This window comes from Bufo gargarizans, chromosome 1, assembly GCF_014858855.1.
Source record: "Bufo gargarizans isolate SCDJY-AF-19 chromosome 1, ASM1485885v1, whole genome shotgun sequence".
Lineage (NCBI taxonomy): Eukaryota > Metazoa > Chordata > Amphibia > Anura > Bufonidae > Bufo > Bufo gargarizans.
In genome coordinates this window covers 360,713,457-360,727,233 of record NC_058080.1, presented here as the reverse complement: position 1 = coordinate 360,727,233, position 13,777 = coordinate 360,713,457, and positions in this window count along the sequence as shown.

Genomic DNA, 13,777 nt, shown 5'->3' with positions numbered 1-13,777 from the left:
TCCGCGTGCAGCACCAGTCAGCCATCAGTCAGTAGCTGGAAGCAGTGTAGCACTTCAGTGGGGAAGTGGCAACAGGACGTTTAGAAACTGATATGCTTAGGGGACAAACAGCACACTGCCACAGAGCTGTGGAAGGGAATAAGAGACAAGACTGAGCTGTGGCTCTCGCCACTCAACCTAGAACCAGGCATGGTTGTGTCCGATAATGGCCGTAACTTGGTGGCGGCTTTGGAGCTCTGCAAGCTCACACACATCCCATGCCTAGCCCAAATCTTAAACTTAGTGGTTCAGCGGTTTCTCTAAACCTACCCCAATTTGCCTGAGCTACTGGTGAAGGAGCGCCACGTGTGTTCACACTTTCCCAAGTCATCGACAGCTTCAGCCGGTCTGGCAACACTGCAGCAGCACTTGCAATTGCCAGCTCATCGACTGTTGTGCGACGTGAGGCACGAGCTGGAACTCCACATTTCACATGTTGGCCAGGCTTTGTGAGCAGCAGAGGGCAGTAGTGGAATACCAGCTACAACATGGTCATCGCCTTTCCAGTCAGCTTCGGCTATTCACAAGCGAGGAGTGGGCATGAATGTCTGACCTCTGTCAGGTTTTAAGAAACTTTGAGGAATCAACACAGATGGTGAGCAGCGATAAAGCTATTATCAGCGTAACCATCCCACTTCTGTGTCTACTCAAACACTTGCTGCTCACAATTAAGGACAACGCATTGCATGTGGAAGAGGTGAAAATGGGGGAAGACATTACACAGGGTGATAGCCAGACCACCCTGAGCTTGTCTTCTCAGCGTGAATTGGACGATGAAGGAGGAGCAGGAGAGGCTTGCCTCCCTACAGAGGTTAATACTCATGGAAGTTTAATTCCATCTGTTCTGCGTGGGTGGACAGAAGAGGATGAGGAGAAAATTTTTGGAAGATGGTGAAGGAGTACATAGCAGACCATGTCAGCGTCCTCAATGATCCCTCAGTGCCTTACAACTACTGGGTGTCCAAGCTGGACACGTGGCACGAACTGACGCTTTACGCCTTGGAGGTGCTGGCCTGCCGCAAGCATTTTGTCTGGGCGGGTATTTAGTGCTGCTGGTGTCATTATAACAGATAAGCGTATCCGCCTGTCAACTGAAATGCTGACAGGTTGACTCTTATAAAAATGAACAAGGCCTGGATTGACCATGACTTCTCGACTCCACCAGAGGAAAGCTGATGAACATAAAGGCACTTTAAATGTGTTGTTTATAATGTATTGAATACACTCTATTCCCATGCACCCCTTCCACCACAAACAAGGGTATATGGTTGAATCTTCCTTTTCTCATCCTCCTCCTCTTCCATCATATCAACATGCTTATTCGTCGCATATAATGTTTTACAGGGTCAGATAACTTGCAGGCCCTCGCATATAATGTTTTATAGGATCAGCTCACCTGCAGGCCCTCACCTACAATCTTTTACAGGGTCAGATAACTTGCAGGCCCTCGCATATAATGTTTTAAAGGCTCATCTCACCTGCGGGCCCTCACCTACAATCTTTTACAGGCTCAGCTGACCTGCAGGCAATCATAATTTTTCAAGGGTGTAATAAAGGGTATATTGGAGTGCCGGTTGCTTGTAATTTTTGGCAGCCATTTCACTTAGTGCATAGGCTTTACGAGTGTAGGAGTGGAACAATTGTACCACAATGTGAATGAGGCCCTCATATACAGGTTGTATCGGAGTGCCTCTTCCTTGTAATTTTTGGCAGCACTTGCACTTTATATACAAATATACAGAAAAGAATGTTTCCTAACAATTTTTCCTCTAAAATCCATTTTATCTTCGGTTTTGTGCGTATTATTGTCAGTCTGTAAAAGTGGCGTACTACTCAGACAACATCATTCCCAGCAGCGACCTGGGAGTCCAAGATGCATCCAGACATCCTCCCCATGCTGTTCCCAAACCATTTCAGTAGTATTTCCATAAATTTTTGACCTTTTCATGTGAACCAGACACCCTCCCCTCTTCAGAGCAGGGGGTGCCTGGTTTAATGCTCAGGTTCTTCCATTGACTTCAATTTTGCTTGGGTGCTCAGTAGAGCACCCAAGCATCCCGAGGTGTTCAGCCCGAGCACTTTGGTGCTCGATCAACACCAATTGGCACTGCTGACTGAATTGTGTCAGACTATGCAGATACACAACCCCAACTGGTAACACCCATCTGGACCTTCATTGCAAACCGCTAGTAATTAATTCATAACTTCTAGCAGGAATAGTACATGAATGGCACATCATAGAGTCATAAGAATAAATGCTCCTCCTCATGGCCAGCAGCTGTGTACAAAACAATCGTAAGCTTTCAGCATTAATTAATGCTAGGAGCTGCACTGTGGTATTTGGTTCTGCTGGGGCGGTATGTTGTGCTGCACTATGATATTGCTGGCCCCGCCTACCCCACCATCTGTCAATCTAGACACGCCTTCAACATGGGCCCACTGAGGTTTTTTTTTCCAAGGCCACTTTAAGTTCACAGTCCACACCTGGTCAAGCCCCTGAGCATGACATTCATATTCCACTGAGGAGTAAAAGTAGTTAAAGAAGGTCTCAATCTGGAAGCCACTTTCATTAACCTTTTAATCCATCTGTGCTAGGTTTAAGACTCATGTCTAAGTCCTGTTGAAGAAAGTTCAAGATCTTCCATATGACTAGTTCCGTCTGGTCAGGGGCTTTAAAATCCACACAGCAGATGCTAATTTTAGACTACTTTCAAAACGCATCCGTTTGATGAATACAACCGCTGCATCCGTTCAGAATGGATCCATAAACTTACATGTTTTTGGTGCTGGATCTGGCATGTTCAGCTTGCAGTCTGGCATGGGAACGCAACAAACCGGAACAGAATGCATTCTGGTGCACTCCGTTCCAGTTTTTTCAGTTTTGTCCCATTGAAAATGAATGGAGACAAAACTGAAGCGTTTTTTTTCCGGTTTTGAGATCCTCTGCTGGATCTCAAAACTGTAAAGGAAGACACAGATGTGAAAGTAGCCTTACACTGTGCGGATGAGGTTTACTAAAATGGCATGCATTTGCTGTACTGTAGGTAACTAAGGAACTACATACAGTATGTTGTGATGCATGCAGGCCAAAACCCAAACCATGACATACACTGTAAAATAGACCTGTCTTACCAAGTCCAACACCAGTGTACTCTCAGGAGTACGGCGAGTTTTAAATGGGATATCATTCTTCCGCTGCCGCAGGTAACCGGATGCTGCTTGTGCACTGCATATAAACTTGTATCTGAAAAGAAAGAATCTAGTGACCCTTCCTACAATACCAACCAAGTACCAGCATGGAAATACATAACACTTACGGATTGAAATTCTCTCCAGCCTCTTCTTCTGGGAGGTGGCTAAAATACTGAGAGTCTGGAGTACTGCCTTGGTGTATTTCTGTATGGTTTGGTGGACTACGGACATCTAAAAGATTCCGGAGAAAGGATGATCATTAGCGACAGATATTGTTGACCTACTCTCAGGATAGGTCATCAATCTTAGACTGGTGGGAGTCCGACCAGTTTTGGGCTGGCACCAGAGACTGTACAGTGTATGCAGCTAGAGGCAGGCAGCTTTATAAACTGCGTAGTGGTTATGCCGAGGTACTCCAGCTCATCTCTCATTAAAGTATGCCAGCGCTGGAAACTGTACAGCGTATGCAGTCATCTGCTTTCACTTTCTACACTTCCCTGTGTATTTTCTATCGGACCTATCAGGAGAATGATGAAGCTGTCGTACTGTTATCCTAATTCTACTAATCTACTATTATACTAGCAAATAACATCTTCCCCTCACAGCAGCAGTAAACTAAAAACTGATTCCTACCGAATGAAAGAGGAGAAAATCATGGGGAATTGAAACAAAGTGCATCTGAAAATTGTAGACTCTTCATTATACAAAAAGTAACCTTTATTTCCTGAAACAGAAACATAAGGTTTTAGGAGCAACTGCTGCTTTATCTCATGGGTTAAAGGCCAGATAATGCCAAACTTTAAAAATAAATTTTGCTTAAATACAATGTAAAATGTATAACTGTCTGTCCAGCTTTTCAATATATAAATCAAACCCTCGGTGGCATATTTGTAATATACAATGGAAAATACTGTATCAGGGTTTATGTACTGTTTTTTGAAATCTACGATGGTATCCAGGAATGTATAGATACTCTATAACAGGTGTCCTGATATCGGCAAATACTTACTGTATGTGGAAGCACTTCATACTTACCAGATTTGCTGATACGGGGCGAGTAGAGGCAAACAACGGGGCTAGAAAGATCAGTCTTCTCTGGGAAAGATTCATCTAGCTGGAAATGAACTCGAACTGAACGATGTCTATGTGGAGTGTGAAGGTCTGTGTAAACAAGTTTGAAATATCAGTTATTTGCAATTCCAGTGGCATCTGATCTACTGTATATAAACCTTTTAAGGCTGCAGCCTAGCTTGGTACTTAAAGGGGTCATCCAAGATAAAAATGTCAGACAACCCCTACAACATCTTTACCGTAATTAAAAACCATGATATACTCACCCCTTCCTCCAGCGCCATTCTCTGTGGTGCTCCTCAGGTAGTACAGCAGCAGTGGCGTGCCTGGATAAAGCATGTGACCACTGCAACCAATCACTTTCCTCAACAGTCTAAAGCAGTGGTTCTTAACCTTGTTGGAGGTACTGAACCCCACCAGTTTCATATGCGCATTCACCGAACCCTTCTTAATTGGAAAAATTAAATATGATTTTTTCAAATTCAAAACATAGGTATATATTTATACATAGGTGCACTCCCATCACGTTCCGTTATACATGTGAATCCATATTGTACATATTCGTCCGACCACTTTCTTTTTTTGCTTGACATAGTTAGTATGAAGGGATAGGCCAAGCGATGTTGCGTGATCACCTGCAGCCAATGATGGACAAGCGGGGCGAGTCGGGTGTGTGTCTTGACCTCCAGGGCTGGACTGGGGATACAAAGCAGCCCTGGAAAAAAAATCTATGTCAGCCCCATAAGTCACTGCGCCTAATATACTACTGCCCCCCCTCTCCACTATCTAATACACTGATGATCCCCCTTTCCCTAATACACTGATGATCCCTCCTTTGCCTAATACACTGCTAACCCCCTTCCCCTAATACACTGCTAACCCCCCTCCAATACAATGCTGATCCCTTAAATACAATACACAATAGGTCCTCCAAGCCCCTTTACTCTTACCTGTAGTACAACAGGTCAGCTTAGCTCAGTGATGCCGGTGTCTGTGTGCAGGAGGGACAGGATGCCGCCGCCGCCACCATGCTGTACAGTCACTAGATCCGGCGGCTGGCGGAAGCAAAATCATTGCGCTCGCTCGGCTCTTCTGATCATGAGCCGCAGCGGGCGCAAAAGGAGTCTGAGTAACAGGAAATAAATATTTTCCTGTCTTGTGGCAGCCACCTATCAAAGCGACCCCCCAGGGCCGGCAGCCGAACCCGCGAGACTGTCTCACCGAACCCCTGGGGTTCGATCGAACCCAGGTTAAGAACCACTGGTCTAAAGGGTCTAATCACATCTCGTTTTTGCTGTATGTCAAGCGGATACATTTAAACATATAGTACAAAAATGTATACAAACATATGCAAATGCATGTTTATGGTGTTTACTAGTGTTGATCGAGCACCAAAGAGCACAATGGAAGAAGTCAATGGGAGAACCAAAGCATTAAACCAGGCACCCCCTGTATTCAAGAGTGGAGGGTGTCTGGTTCACAGGAAAAGGTCAGAAATTGATGGAAACAGTGTTGCCCTGCCTCTGTTGGAACTGCTGTGTGTTCCCCTCGTCTCCCGTCCTTGGTCGCCCAAGGAACTACGTACTCTGCCGCCAGCGTTGTCAGCTGGAAATTTTTGGATCAATTTTTCCACAAGGACCTTCTGGCAAAGCACCATTTTGCTAGTCCTCCACCACAGGAATGAGAGATAAGAAGTTCTCTTTGTAGCGGGGGGGGTCAAGAATGGTGAACAACCAGTAATCGGTGTTGGCCAAAATGCATATAACATGAGGGACACGTGAAAAGGCAGCATAACAAAGTAAGCCATGTGTGCCAGAGTCCCAACAGACAAGACATCGCTGTCCTCATCAGGAGGATGACTCAATCTCCTCACCCTCTTCCTCCTCTTCTACCCATCCACGCTAAACAGATTAAATAAACCTGCTATGGGTACTACCCTCTGTAGCGGAGGCAACCGTCTCCTGCTCCTCCTCATCATCCAATTTGTGCTGAGAAGACAAACTGAGGGTGGTCTGGCTATCACCCTGTGTATTGTCTTCCCCCATTTCCACCTCTTCCACATGCATAACGTCCACCTTCATTGTGAGCAGCGAATTTTGCATTAGACACAGAAGTGGGATGGTCACGCTGATAATAGCGGTATCGCCGCTCACCATCTTTGTTGATTCCTCAAAGTTTCTTAAAATCTCACAGAGGTCAGACATCCATGCCCACTTATCGCTTGTGAAGAGCGGAAGCTGACAGGAAAAACGACAACCATGTTGCAGCTGGTATTCCACTACTGCCCTCTGCTGCTCACAAAGCCTGGCCAAAATGTGGAAGGTGGAGTTCCAGTGCATGCTCACGTTGCACAACAGTTGGATGAGCTGGCAATTGCAAGTGCTGCTGCAGCATTGCCAGACCGGCGGCAGCTGTAGATGACTTTTGGAAATGGGCACACACGAGGTGCACCTTCACCAGTGGCGCAGACAAATTGGGGTAGGTTTTGAGAAACTGCTGAACCGCTAAGTTGAACATGTGGGCTAGGCATTGTATGTGTGTGAGCTTGCCGAGCTCCAAAGCCGCCACCAAGTTACCGCCATTATCAGACACAACCATGCCTGGTTGTAGGTTGAGTGGCAAGAGGCACAGCTCAGTCTAGTCCCTTATACTCTGCGGCGGTGTGCTGTTTGTCACCTAAGCAAATTAGTTTCAGCACGGCCTGTTGCCGCTTCTCCACTGCAGTGCTACACTGCTTCCAGCTACTAACTGATGGCTGAATGGTGCTGCAAGATGAGAATTCAGAGGTGGAAGTGGAGGAGAATAAAGGGGGTTGAAGCCACTAATGTAGGTGGTGGCGTAAATCCTGATGGAAGTAGGGCCCACAATCCTTGGTGTCGGTAGCACCTTTGCCATCCCAGTGTATGACTCGCTCCCGGCCTCCACAACATTCACCCAGTGTGCCGTCAGGGAAATGTAGCATCCCTGGCCAAAAGCACTTTTCCATGTGTCAGTCGTCAAGTGGACCTTCCCAATAACTGCGTTGGTCAGAGCACAGGTGATGTTACGGGACACATGCTGGTGTAAGGCGAGGACGGCACACCGGGAAAAATATTGGTGGCTGCTGACTGAGTAACGAGGGACAGCCGCCGCCATCAGGCTGCGGAAAGCCTCAGTGTCCAGAAGCCTAAATGGCAACATTTCCAGGGCCAGCAATTCGGAAAGGTGTGCATTTAGCGCTATGGCCTGTGGGTGGGTGGCTGGGTATTTGTGCTTTCGTTCAATGGCCTGGGGTATGGACATCTGTACGCTGGGCGAAGACACAGAAGTGGATGTGCTAGCTGATGGTACTTGCGAAGATCCAGGTGCAGGTTCAGGTGGGAGGCATCCGGGCCTGCGTCTTGGACAGGGGATTGGCCAGCACATAGCACAGGGGAAGAGGAGGCAGTGCTGTGAACTGCAGACATCGATTGTGGACCCAGGAGTTCGGCCCACCTATTAGGGTGCTTTGATGCCATGTGGCAGATCATGCTGGTGGTGGAGAGTTTGCTAGTGTTCACGCCCATTTTGGTACGGCACAGGTTGCAAATTACAATTCTTTTATCGTCTGCTCTTTCCTCAAAAAAGCGCCAGACTGCGGAACATCCCCCGCTTCTTCCTATTCTATATTTGCTGCCCTATATAATGTCAGCTGTTCCGCAATAAAGTTGAGAAGTTACTTTGACCATACCCGAGTCAGTGTGATTTCTTCTGTGCATGCACATATACCGGAAAAATATTCTAATTTGGAACAACAGAGCAAATCCTAATTGCCCTGTTTAGGGGTGACTAACAGATGCGGCAATATATAAATAATATGTCTATTTAAAAAAATAAAAAATAAATAAAGTGTTTATTAAAAATATATATATAAAAATCGCTTGATGAAGAAAAAAAAGGGACACTTTTTTATTGTAAGTTTTTATTTTATTTTTTTATTTTTGTCCCAGTACAGGGACTTCAACATTTCAGGATCTAATCCCTGTTTGAATGTAGTACAATACATGCTGTATTGTACTACGTTTAAACTGTCAGTTTCTAACTGACAGTGTACCTGTGAGACCCAGCTTGGGGGCTGGGTCTCTCAAGCTTCTGTACATGGCAGACCCAGAGGCCTTTGCAAGGCCCAAGGTTGTCATGGCGGCCATCGACCCCCTATCACCGCAGCGCGGGGGGCTGATGGAGAGGCAGCCCCCTCCCTCTGCGATCCTCTTAAATGCTGTGGTCAGCATTGACTGTGGCATACAAAGGGTTAATCCGCTGGCATACAATGATGCCGGTGGATACAGCAGGGGCCCGGCTGTCAGTCACAGTCGAGTCCCTGCAATTATCAGGCGCACACAGCTGCGATGCTTGCCTGATCATCATGACGTACTAGTACATAAATTTGCGGGAAGCCACTCCCCGCTGTGATGTACTAGTGTCATGTCGCCAAGAGGTTTAACATGAAAATTGAATAAAGGCTATGGACACCTTTGTGCACTAAAATTCAATAACCCCATATCTTACCGTAATGCAGAACATAATAAAATTGCACTTGTTTGTTTACTGGTATCAGCTTTGCTTCCCATGCTCTCAGAAATGCTCTGATATGAGTTTTGCTCAGGGTAGTCATCCCCTGTGAGAATCTGGGGGCGTTCCTGTGGATTTCACATGCACCAGCACAAGCTCTGCTGCCCCGCCCCCACATCCTGTTACACAGAACAGCTAGCAGCCACTTCCATACAGACTGCTTGTAATCAGCAGATCTATTTCTCACTTTCCATTCTGTAGAAAGTGCATTATTTGTAGACACAATAGATATTTCTGCTGCTAACATTAGTGCAGCGATTTACAGTCAGAACCATGGCGTTATAAGCAGGATATAGCTCTCATTACTGACAGCCCTCACTACATGCACTCTCTTCTGAATTCAGTATTGTGTGCAGTCCGCACAGTGAGCGGTCACTTGTCCCACGCAGATTAGTACACAGTGGGGGAGAAGTACACAGTGGGGGAGATTTATCAAAACTATTGCAAAGGAAAACTGGTTTAGTCGCCCAATGCAACCAGATTCCTCCTTTCATTTTCCAAAAGGAGCTGTGAGAAACTAACTATGGGCAACTTAGCCAGCTCTACTTTACACCAGTTTGAAAAATGACCGCATTCTCAAGCCCTTTATTCATTCCTGTGGTCGCAATGTTTTAAGCTCATTCACAGAGTCTCTTGAACCTATGAATTGAAACATTGCGACTAGTGCTTCAAGTTCGGCGCACAAGGTTCAGGTTATCTAAGAATTCCCTCATGGATTACGCTACCACAGACCATAAGTTGAAACAGAAGTCCGCTCATCCCTAGTTGCGACCACAGGGGTGAATAAAGTGTTTTTACTCATTTGTTTGTTAGAGTGCTGCTGCTATTTTGTAGTCTTATATTGTCCTGGATTTGTTGCTGGATCCATTGGCCTGCACCTCAATATTGATATTTGGCCTGATGTGCTACCATTGTCATAAAATTATATATATATATATATATATATATATATATATATATATATATATACATATACACACACACACAGTTGCAAGAAAAAGTATGTGAACCCTTTGGAATGATATGGATTTCTGCACAAATTGGTCATAAAACGTGATCTGATCTTGATTTAAGTCACAACAATAGACAATCACAGTCTGCTTAAACTAATAACACACAAATAATTAAATGTTACCATATTTTTATTAACCACACACCATGTAAACATTCACAGTGCAGGTGGAAAAACTATGTGAACCCCTAGACTACTGACATCTCCAAGAGCTAATTCGAGTGAGGTGTCAGCCAACTGGAGTCCAATCAATGAGAGGAGATTGGAGGTGCTGGTTACAACTTCCCTGCCCTATAAAAAACACACACCAGTTCTGGGTTTGCTTTTCACAAGAAGCATTGCCTGATGTGAATGATGCCTCGCACAAAAGAGCTCTCAGAAGACCTACGATTAAGAATTGTTGACTTGCATAAAGCTGGAAAGGGTCATAAAAGTTTCTCCAAAAGCCTTGCTGTTCATCAGTCCATGGTAAGACAAATTGTCTATAAATGGAGAAAGTTCAGCACTGCTGCTACTCTCCCTACGAGTGGCTATCCTGTAAAGATGACTGCAAGAGCACAACACAGACTGCTCAATGAGGTGAAGAAGAATCCTAGAGTGTCAGCTAAAGACTTACAAAAGTATCTGGCATATGCTAACATCCCTATTAGCTAATCTACGATACGTAAAACACTAAACAAGAATGGATTTCATTGGAGGATACCACAGAGGAAGCCAAAAAACATTGCTGCATGTTTACAGTTTGCACAAGAGCACCTGGATGTTCCACAGCAGTACTGGCAAAATATTCTGTGGACAGATGAAACCAAAGTTGAGTTGTTTGGAAGAAACACACAACACTATGTGTGGAGAAAAAGAGGCACAGCACACCAACATCAAAACCTCATCCCAACTGTGAAGTATGGTGGTGAGGGCATCATGGTTTGGGGCTGCTGTGCTGTGTCAGGGCCTGGACAGATTTCTATCAAAGGAAAAATGAATTCCCAAGTTTATCAAGACATTTTGCAGGAGAACTTAAGACCATCTGTCCACCAGCTGAAGCTCAACAGAAAATGGGTGTTGCAACAGGACAACGACCCAAAGCGTAGAAGCAAATCAACAACAAAATGGCTTAAACAGAAGAAAATATACCTTCTGAAGTGGCCCAGTCAGAACCCTGACCTCAACCTGATTGAGAGGCTGTGGCATAACCTCAAGAAAGCGATTCACACCAGACATCCCAAGAATATTGCTGAACTGAAACAGTTCTGTAAAGAGGAATGGTCAAGAATTACTCCTCACCATTGTGCACGTCTGATCTGCAACTACAGGAAACATTTGGTTGAAGTTATTGCTGCCAAAAGGAGGTTTAACCAGTTATTAAATCCAAAGGGTTAACATACTTTTTCCACCTCCACTGTGAATGTTTACATGGTGTGTTCAATAAAAACATGGTAACATTTAATTCTGCGTGTGTTATTAGTTTAAGCAGACTGTGATTGTCTATTGTTGTGACTTAGATGAAGATCAGATCACATTTTATGACCAATTTGTGCAGAAATCCATATCATTCCTAAGGGTTCACATACTTTTTCTTGCATTGCGCGTGTGTGTATATATAATTACATACAGTATATACAGTACAGACCAAAAGTTTGGACACACCTTCTCATTCAAAGAGTTTTCTTTATTTTCATGACTATGAAAATTGTAGATTCACACTGAAGGCATCAAAACTATGAATTGACACATGTGGAATTATATACATAACAAAAAAAGTGTGAAACAACTGAAAATATGTCATATTCTAGGTTCTTCAAAGTAGCCACCTTTTGCTTTGATTACTGCTTTGCACACTCTTGGCATTCTCTTGATGAGCTTTAAGAGGTAGTCACCTGAAATGGTCTTCCAACAGTCTTGAAGGAGTTCCCAGAGATGCTTAGCACTTGTTGGCCCTTTTGCCTTCACTCTGCGGTCCAGCTCACCCCAAACCATCTCGATTGGGTTCAGGTCCGGTGACTGTGGAGGCCAGGTCATCTGGCGCAGCACCCCATCACTCTCCTTCATGGTCAAATAGCCCTTACACAGCCTGGATGTGTGTTTGGGGTCATTGTCCTATTGGAAAAAAAAATGATGGTCCAACTAAACGCAAACCGGATGGAATAGCATGCCGCTGCAAGATGCTGTGGTAGCCATGCTGGTTCAGTATGCCTTAAATTTTGAATAAATCCCCAACAGTGTCACCAGTAAAGCACCCCCACATCATCACACCTCCTCCTCCATGCTTCACGGTGGGAACCAGGCATGTAGAGTCCATCCGTTCACCTTTTCTGCGTCGCACAAAGACACGGTGGTTGGAGCCAAAGATCTCAAAATTTGGATTCATCAGACCAAAGCACAGATTTCCACTGGTCTAATGTCCATTCCTTGTGTTCTTTAGCCCAAACAAGTCTCTTCTGCTTGTTGCCTGTCCTTAGCAGTGGTTTCCTAGCAGATATTCTACCATGAAGGCCTGATTCACACAGTCTCCTCTTAACAGTTGTTCTAGAGAGGTGTCTGCTGCTAGAACTCTGTGTGGCATTGACCTGGTCTCTAATCTGAGCTGCTGATAACCTGCAATTTCTGAGGCTGGTGACTCTGATGAACTTATCCTCCGCAGCGGAGGTGACTCTTGGTCTTCCTTTCCTGAGGCGGTCCGCATGTGAGCCAGTTTCTTTGTAGCGCTTGATGTTTTTTGTGACTGCACTTGGGGACACTTTCAAAGTTTTTCCAATTTTTCGGACTGACTGACCTTCATTTCTTAAAGTAATGATGGCCACTCATTTTTCTTTACTTAGGTGCTTTTTTCTTGCCATAATACAAATTCTAACAGTCTATTCAGTAGGACTATCAGCTGTATATCTACCTGACTTCTCCACAACGCAACTGATGGTCCCAACCCCATTTATAAGGCAAGAAATCCCACTTATTAAACCTGACAGGGCACACCTGTGAAGTGAAAACCATTTCAGGTGACTACCTCTTGAAGCTCATCAAGAGAATGCCAAGAGTGTGCAAAGCAGTAATCAAAGCAAAAGGTGGCTACTTTGGAGAACCTAGAATATGACATATTTTCAGTTGTTTCACACTTTTTTGTTATGTATATAATTCCACATGTGTTAATTCATAGTTTTGATGCCTTCAGTGTGACTCTACAATTTTCATAGTCATGAAACTAAAGAAAACTCTTTGAATGAGAAGGGGTGTCCAAACTTTTGGTCTGTACTGTGTGTGTGTGTGTGTATGTGTATATATATATATATATATATATATATATATATATTTTACACTTTTTGTGATGTAGTGGATTAAAAAAAAAAATGCTTTTTTTGGCACTTTTTTATTTTATTTTTTTGCAGCGTTTGCCAGATGGGTTGAATCACATATTTTTTATTTTTATAGAGCAGGTCATTACAGACACGGCGATAGCTAATATGTGCATGTTTTACATTTTATTTTACACAATAAAAGCATTTTTGAAAAAAAAATCATGTTTTTGTGTCTCCATTTTCTGAAAGCCACTTTTTTTTTTATTATTTAGATGATTGTCTTAGGTGGGGTCTCATTTTTTGCAGGGTGAGATGTCGGTTTGATTGGTACCATTTGGGGGCACATATGACTTTTTGATTGCTTGGAATTACATTTTATGTGTTGTAAGGTGCTAAAAAAAATTGGCACAGGTTTTATTTTTTTTATGATGTTCACCAGACGGGTTAGCTCATGTTATATTTTCATAGAGCAGGTAGTTATAGATGCAGCGATACCCAATATGTCTGTTTTTTTTAACATGTATTTTGTTTTTTCACAATAAGAAAATTTTAAACAATAATAAATCATGTTTTTGTGTCTCCATTT